This window comes from Rattus norvegicus, chromosome 7, assembly GCF_021556685.1.
Source record: "Rattus norvegicus strain SHRSP/BbbUtx chromosome 7, alternate assembly SHRSP_T2T, whole genome shotgun sequence".
NCBI classification, from domain to species: Eukaryota; Metazoa; Chordata; class Mammalia; order Rodentia; family Muridae; genus Rattus; species Rattus norvegicus.
The window spans coordinates 33528022-33536670 of record NC_141540.1 but is presented as its reverse complement, the minus strand read 5'-3'; the positions used below and the strand labels follow the sequence as shown (position 1 = coordinate 33536670).

The 8649-nt window shown below is 46.0% G+C and overlaps 1 protein-coding gene across 4 annotated transcripts in view; it reads left to right on the top strand.

Annotated features, from left to right (window-relative positions):
* The first annotated feature begins 1067 nt into the window (after nt 1–1067).
* The window catches only part of Gas2l3 (growth arrest-specific 2 like 3), a 32869-nt gene continuing 25287 nt past the window's right edge, over nt 1068–8649 (top strand). For 2 of the 4 annotated variants that reach the window (XM_087559017.1, XM_087559015.1), the window contains exons 1-3: nt 1068–1172; nt 7921–8027; nt 8172–8257. The gene's annotated coding sequence lies outside the window, so the exon portion shown is untranslated. The remainder of the gene's footprint in view (nt 1173–7920; nt 8028–8171; nt 8258–8649) is intronic. The other 2 variants (NM_001432020.1, XM_087559016.1) reach the window with 1 other exon arrangement.

Here is an 8649-nt window from a genome sequence, read left to right as displayed (position 1 = left end):
CATCTCACGGGCCTCCAGGAGGGCACCTACGTTCCTCAGAATCTACCAGGCCGTCCTTCTCACACACATTTTCAGACTGCTACTGCTGTCCCTCCAGGTCCAAACTTTGGTTACTCAAAACAATTACTTCCAGAACGTTCCATATATCTCCCAAGGTCCTGCATTTGTTGGTCCTCCTGCCTAGGAACTATTCTTTCATAGTAATGACTTCCTCTGTCAGATTCTTCCTGTACCTTCAAGATCCAGCCACTTCCAAACCTCTGAGCATCTCCCTGCTTCGCAGACTTCCAATTTCATACCCCTCGACCGACCGTTTGAAGACTGAGATTGTTTTGTTCGTTGTGAAAGCAACAGTGTGCTGTATTGTTTTCGTGAGAGACCAGGTTTCAGTTCAATACCCACATTTTAGAGATGGAGAAGCATGAACCTCTGAGGTGTCACGGCTTAAAAGGAACAGAAGCCGCAGGAATCTAAGAGCTTAAGCCAGAATGCAGAGCCTCCAGGCTTTTAGCCAGTACTGATCAGAACACATCAAAAGGTCACTTTTGAAGTTAACTCACATCTATAAGTACAGTGTAACAATCACATGGTTACATTGTTGCTTTGACATCCAGATCTCCCCTCCCCCATGTTTCCTGAAGGAAAGGCCAACATCCTCTTTTGGCATCCAGGGGTGACTGCAGGGTTCCTCTCTCCCTCTTTCACTGAAAGGGGGTGGGGGTGGGCTCTGTCTGAAAGACTTCTGCTTAGGACAGGCCCCTGCTGGGTTGGTTTGTATTTCTGGAAACCTCGGTGCCTATCCGGACGTGAGCAGATTTTGGGGTTGGAAGGAACTCAAACTCCTGGGAAGAGCAACATTCCAGGGTGCTCTGAAGCAGCTTTGAGAGGCGGGGTTCATACACTCTCCTGAACGACGGGACAGACGGGAGGGGTTGTCGCTGCCACTGACGGAGCAGAACGGACGCGGAGAGGACCTACGAATCCAGTGTGCGGTGGAAAGCCTCTGGAGGCAGGGCGTCCAGACCACGCCCCCGGTTCTGATTGGCTCCTTCGAAACAGGCGGCAGCACTCGGCGGCGAACTGCGGCGGCGGCGGTTGGTCGCAGGCTTGCTGGCACGCACAGATTGAGCCCAAGTCGCCCCGCAGGGAGAAGTGGTCTCGCGCCCGGGCTGGTAAGTGATTTCCCTGTTGGATTTCTCTTTTCTTCCCGAACTTTCCGTCGCCTTCCCTGGTGTCCTGCGGCATCTTTGCAGCTCCCCAGCACGGGTTCCTACTCCTCCCCGCCCCCTAGTCTATAGAGTCCGGGTGGAGTTCAGGTGGGCTACAGAGCGGCAGGAGTCCCTGGAACTCTGCGATTGGCTGACTGAGGGAGCCGCGTGCTCTGATTAGCTCTTGGAGCTGTCACGATGAAGTTCAGCTCGCCTTCCTACACCTGCCCGCTCTGGTGGGTAAGAGGGAGCTGCAAGTGTGAGCTCGCCCGCGGGAGGGGCGCGAGGTAGAACCGCGATCGGTCCAGCTCTGAGACACAGGCTAGTGCGTGGTGACCCAGGTACCCTCCTGCCCAGCGCCCAGCCAGCCAGAGAGGGTCACTTGATTCTTCATCATCATCCTCGGATAGAAGGGAAGGAATCATTGGCCCAGGACAGACTCAGGGTCACGCTGCTATTTTGCCCCGTGATAAGCATTGCATCTCTTCTCTATTTGTCTTCTGCAGGGCTCAGATCTCCCAGACTTAACGGAATTAGGAACCATTAGTGGAGCCCTTGCGCAACTCTCTCCCACCCACATCCCTGGGTTTGGAGAACTGAATTGGGGGAGGCTTGTAGAATGCCCTGGGAGGCGGGGAACCGTTTGGAGAGCTTGCATCCCCATACAAACGCACTCCCCCTCCCAGGCCCATTCTACCCCCTTTAAACCTAGGGACCGAATCGAACACTGTAGTTTTTATTTAAAACGAAGGAATGTGTTTTTCTGCGGGCCCAGTCTAGGTCAGAGTTTGGGTTTTGCTTAGCCCATGTGAGAACGCTAATGACTACCCTTAGATAAGTAGTTCTGAGCTGCTGTGGGCCCACGTCTCTTGTGCTTATCCACAGAATGATTAAAAACTGGAATTTCTCCACACCTTTAATTCCCCTTCAGGAGGAAACTAGTAAGAAGGCTCTGGTGTAGATTCTGACGTGTTGCTATGTCTGACTCATCAGTTTCAAAAATTATGGCCAACGGACACTGCATACTAGCTGTCTTGCTGTTTTAACATTGGAGATACGCGGCAGAGCTCCTTACCTCAGTAATGTTTTTCAACTTACTGTTGAGAAAAGTAAAGAATTACAATTAACGTATACGACATATTTTACTGTCTTTCAGTCGTTGTTCAGATTTGGATTAGATGTACCTTTACATACTTAAAAATGATGTATTGAGAGATTAGGAAGCTAATCTAGGTTGTCTCAAGTTGAGTTTACATTTAATTAGAACCTCATTATTAGAGAGAACTGCCTCGGAAATAATTCTTGCAAGGCAGTGGTTAAAATTGCATTTCTTGGGCGTTTCTTCTTCTGTGAACCCAGAGGGTTTTCTCGTGTGGTGCATCAGATGTTTTGGTTAACAGAGCGTTATTCAATATTTTATATATGAATTATGAACCTTCACAGAACCTGGCTGTAATATAGCGTAGCACCGACATGGAATGGAATGTGAACTTTTCTTGCTGATAGCGTCTTGGCAGTTTGATGTATTTCATCATCAGTCAGCCATGGGCTAGGTGGATGCCCGCCTACTGTCCTGCAGTATAAATTTAGTTGTAAGAAGGTATTATGTTAGCTATGGCGGAGTTTGTGTGTGTGTGTGTGTGTGTGTGTCTCAGGATGGCACTCTTTATGCATGTTAGACAAGCACTCTACCCCACCCTAGGAATGATTTATAGTCCTGGCCAAAATTAAAGTTAGTTCTTAAAAAAAAATTTGTCTGTGTTAAAAATTCTTTTCTTTTTTCCTTCCTTCCTCCCTCCCTTGCTCCTTCCCTCTCTTCCTTCCTTCCTCTGCCCCTCTCTTCTTCCCCTCTTCCCTTCCTTCCTTTTGACCTGTGTTGTGTGGTGGTTTGAATGAGAAAAGCCCCACCCTCAGACTCTTGTGTTTGAATACTTGGTCCCCAGTTGGTAGAACTGTTTGGGAAGGATTAGGAGGTGTGGCCTTGTTGGGGGTGTGTCACTGGGAGCCCAACCTTGAGGTTTCAAAAGCCCAAGCTTTTCCCAGTTAGCTCGCTCCACCTCATGCCTGTGGATCAAACGTCCACCCTTAGAACGCTCTGACTCTCAAATAAGGATGTGAAGCCCTCGGCTACTGCCCCAGTGCCATGCTTGCCTGCCTGACACCATGGATGGTTGCAGACTCACTCTCTGAAACTTTAACATCTTGCTTCTATAAGCTGCCTTGGTCATCACAGCAACTAAAAAAAAAAGTAACAGTTGATTTGTAAGCCAGGATGGCCTCAAGCTTATGACAGCCTCCTGCCTTTGCCTTCTGAGCACTAGGATTATGGGTGCGTACAACCGTGTGTAGAGAAAAGTTTTCACTCTTTACACACGCTCCTATTTTAGTATATAGTAAGAATGGTCCATAAGCTATTGGAGAAGTTCTCTGTTAAAGGATAATTAAATATATTTTCTCTCATTTTTTCTTACCTTAGTGTACTATGTATTTTCCTTGCAGTCTTTTAATCGAAGTGATGGGGTTGAACTGATTTTAAGTTCCTTTTCAAAGTGTTTTTGAGGGTAGACGTTGGAGAGATGGCTCAATGGTTAAGACCATGTATAGAAGACCCAACTTTTGTTCCCAGCATCCTTGTCCCAGAGCAGCTCAAAACCACCTATAATTACCTCTAGCTCCAAAGGACCAGGCACCCTCCTCTGGCCTCCTTAGGTACCAGAACTCACATGTATATACCTTCCTCAAAATACACACAATTGTAAAAAAAAAATTCTTAATTTTTTTCTTTTGTATTCCAAAACTAAACTAAAAATTCTAAGATGAAATTGAGTTGTTCAAATTCAGTATCTGCTAAACACTGCAAGAGGATTTTTTTTTCAAGTTCTCCAACAAAGAAACAGTCTCTATAGCTTGTAGGCGGTAAGGGATGCTATAGTCAGTAGACCGTGAAAATCTTGCTCCTGCTTTCTTGCAGTGCTGGAGACCAAGCGCACAGCCCTGTTCATCCTAGCCAAGTGCTCTCTCACTGTCACCTCTCAGCCTAAAAGTTACTTTTCTGAAAGATTTCTTCATCTACCATTGAAGCTATGGCTGTTGTGGGTAAATATACCATGGATTTGTGTCATTTTTTTTTCCCCACAGTACCTTTTAACCTTTAATAATATACATTTAGGTGCCAACTGAACATTGCTGTGTATTTTTTTTTTTTTTTAATTTTGAGGCACGATCTTGTGTAGCCCAGGCCTTGAAGTCTCAGTTTTCCAAGTGATAGAAGGATTCAAAGCCACACAGATCATTGTCTTATAGTTTGGGGATAAAACGTCAGAGTTTTAATGGTGCTTATGAAGGAAGGTACTGGCAAGGCTGTCCTACTTCTCTCCATAGGAAGAGTCCACTCTACCTTTTCCAGTGTCCAGGAAGCCCCTGAATCCCTCGCCGCTTTCCATCTTCATAGCCCCGGTCTAGCATCTCAGATCTCTGCCTCTGACGTTTTCCCATCATGACCTCTTGTCGCCTCCTATGACTGGCCTTTCCTCAACACCCTCTCCCTCTCTTTTTACATTTATTTATTCATTTTGCATCCCAATATCATTCCCCCTCTCCCCTCAGTGCCCACTCACTTATGTCCTCCCCTCAGTCCACCTTCCTCTTCCCTTTTTTTTTTCATGTCAAGGCAGATATCTGTAGGCTCCAGGAATTCAGAAGGGTCATCCCTGGGTGCCACTCTTCTGTCTGATGATATCGGTGACGGTATAGTAAACATGGATATCTCCAGCAGAGCAGTCGTATGCATCTCCAGTGTCACAGTGGCCAGGGTCCTTTCCCCTGTGTCAGCTATTCTGTCCTGCATTCCTGACCTCTGACTACTCTCAGCCTTAGTCATTTGCTCTCCTTAGAGAGTCCTGACTTATCAGCTCATGTCACTTGCTGTACTTTAAACAGTCAAAAGGGCATGCCAAGTCTCTCTCTCGGCCTGTGGATCAGGACGTAGCTCTCAACGACTTCTCCAGCACCATGTCTGCCTGCGTGCCGTCAGGTTCCCACCATCAACCAACCTCTGAAATCGTAAGCCAGCCCCCAGTCGAATGCTGTCTTTTATAACAGTTGCCTTGGTTGTGGTGTCTCTTCACAGCAGTGGCACAGTGACCAAGACAGTTAGTGCCAGGGAGCAGGGTATGACTGTGACAAGTCAGATCATGCTGTTTGTCGTAGGAACATGGAAGATTCTGGACTAGAAAAGTATTTGAACACTTTTCAAATGGGGCTTCCTGGGCCATTTCAGCAGGAGCATGGGAGACAGTGGTGCTAAGAGCAAATGTAGGTTATGATAGCCCAGCTGAAGAGGTTTGGGGGGTTGGGAGGATAATAGTAAGTGGCCTAGAGATCATTCTTGTCATATTTTGGGAAAGAGTGTGGCTGGTTTCTGCGCACACACACGCATGCACACACACACACACACACACACACGCACACACACACACGCACACACACACACAATCTGCCTGTGGCTAAATTAAAGAGTTCTTGATTAGTAGAACTGGCAGAGAAGATGTCAAGGTAGCCTAGTATTGGCTATGTTAGGTGGTTATCAGTGATCACTCTTACTCAGATCTACAATTAAAAGGAGCAAGGCAGACAAGGAAAAATACACAGTGTGCAGTTTAAGGAGAAAAGGAGCACCAGGAACGGGGTTACATCGACTGTTGAGAGATAACATGTTTTAAAAAAATCCTGATGCTAAGCATAATAAAGCAAATTGGTAACCTCTGCTCAAGACCCACTCAGCTAAGCTTCCAAGTTGTAAAAAGGGATTAAAGAAAAGCCCAAGTAGTGAAGGAAACTGTCAACAGAACGCTGAATGCAAATGTCACCGAGGGGAGAAGGCCATGTTTCAGCTCCAGCAGACAGCAGAACTTGGCATCGTCAGCCACACAGTTCTGGCTTTAGAGTCCTGGATGCAAGAAGGGGATTGTGGGAATCATCCTCAACGACCAAGGAGAGGTGCTGAAACCAGGCGTGGGTCACAGGTATCCCAGCGTAGAGGCCTCCATCATTGCACGGAACTTTAAAGGTGAAGCCTGGACTGTGTTGAAGACCGAAAGATGTCGGAGTTGCCGGAATTGTGGGATACTTGGCCAAGGAGAGCTGATAGCAAGGAGTGGAACCAGCCAGAGAGAGAGAAGTGTGCTGTAGTCAACGAAGCTGGAAGGAGTCGGGAAACTGAAGAGCGCTTTGACATAAGCTATGTGGAGCGAGAATTCTGGGATTTTGGTGTCTTTAAAAAGTACAGAAATGTCATGGGACTACGTTTTCATTTTCCTCCTGGGTGTGGGGTATGGGGTTCTTCAGGTTGTCCCTAGCAGGCGACTGTCTCTTCACCCTCCAGATTGATCTCCTGCTCTCTGCTTTGTCTTGCCTGTCCCCGCCTCTCCCTGTCCTCTCATCCTTTCCCTCCGTTCCTTTTCTTACATCTCTAGCCGTTTACTTCTTGTTTTCTGCTTTTCTTCACTAAACTCACTTCTGTTTTACTTCTGTATTCCTTTGTCCTCAGAGAGCTTTTTAAAACTAGCAATGAGATCATGCCACCACTCCCTCATTAAAACCGTTCAGTGGTTTCCCACTACATTTAGAGCGAAATCTAATTTTCTCAACACTGCCAGAATGATGGGGCCACTCTCCAACATTATTCTAAGCCACACGTCCACCATCCTTCCGCCATTGTGCTTCTTGGAATGCGTCATGTTTCTTCACATGGAGCCTTTGTAAAAACTGCTCTCTGTGTAAAAACAGAATCCTTCTTCCTTTCTTGGCTAAACACTTACCATTCTTCAGATTTATGCTTTTCTTACAGAAAAGTAATTTCATTCAAGTTAAGTCTAAAGTAGGCCCCTGTTATTTTTCCCTTGAGAGATTTTACTTTTGGCTTCAAAGCATTGGTGTGGTTTAAAGTCATACAGTGATCGGTCCGGTTCCCATCTCAGTCTTTGGTGCTGTTTGTTATTAGCTCTGTAAGGACAGTGAGATGGTACCATGTGAGATGTTAGTAATAGTGACTAGTTCAATAAAGGATCCAGATAAATGTTTATTGAACACATGAATATGTGTATTGTCACACAAAACAGGATATATCCTGAGATAAGAAATAAGGCCGAATGGGACAAAGAATGTATGTTTAAAATATAAACTCGTGGGCTGAGGACATGCCTCAGAGAGAAAGAAGACTTTGGGGAAGGACTTACATTCTACTTTTCAGTAGCTGTGTAAAAGCAGGGCCAGCTTGTACCTGTCCCTAACCCCAGGATAGTGGAGAGGAGCATCCTTAATAATCTGCCGTAGCCTCTGCATGGGTGTGGAGGGGTCTGTGCCCCTCACATACACAAACCACAAACTTATGAAGACTTATTCTAGCAAAGAGAACCCCAAGCTGCATGTTCTGGCTTCAAGTTTTGCTGTTTCTGCATTAAAGTTTTCATTTTCACTTATAACCATACATTTGTCAGTGAAAGAAGTCTTCTAAGTTATACTTAATGAAATCCTGTCAGTCTTATCTCTTTAATTTTGTAAATTTTGTCAAATGCACCGTAACTATGTCACATCATAGAGTTCCTAGTCAAGTACCCTCATGCCAGATACGTACATATGGTCATCTCATTTCATTTTCACACCAGGCATCTGAGAGTGATGGTGAGACCCTGTCTTTCTGATAAACTTTTAGGTTCCAAGAAGTTAGCACCATCATGCCCAGGTAGCTGGTTTACGTTGGAGCAGGGATTGAACCGAGGTGAATCCGGTGCTCTGTACTGCCGTAGTGCTGTTTTGATGGTGAGTACATTAGTGTGCACTTTAAAATATATAAAAAATATTTGGTCTAGACACAGAAATTTTTTCGTTTTCTCTGCTAAGCAGCTAGGAAGTATTTAACTCGGAATTTTAAAGCTAAGAATTTTACATTTCTGCATCTATCAGGAATACCATACTCTCGAACTATCACTTGAGAGGAGGACACTGAAATGGCAAAGCACCTTTGACGCACATGGCAGGCATGCAGACTGGTACAAAATGCCTTTTTTCTTACCGCAGTTTCGCCTTGGCTCTTGGCTCCGTCCTTGCAGCTTATATGTATTGGCAGTCGTCTGGTGGCTCGGTGCTGTGCGATAGCAATCCTTCCCCTCCTCTTTCTTGAAGAAACTTACCTTGTTTGTTTGCTATTTTGGTCCCCCCTCCCCCAGTTTATATCAGGATTGTGTCATGGGACTTCAAGTCCTTCACATGCGTTTTATTGGGGGGGCGGGGGGAATAAAGCCAACTATGGTTTGCAGCCTGCAGCCCTGGGAAGGATCCTCCATAGAATGGCTTCTCTTTGGTGATCTGAGGTCAGATTTCAAGGAGAACCTTAAGGAAAGTAGCCGCAAGGCCCACATTATTGCTTCCTTGGGATGAGTGG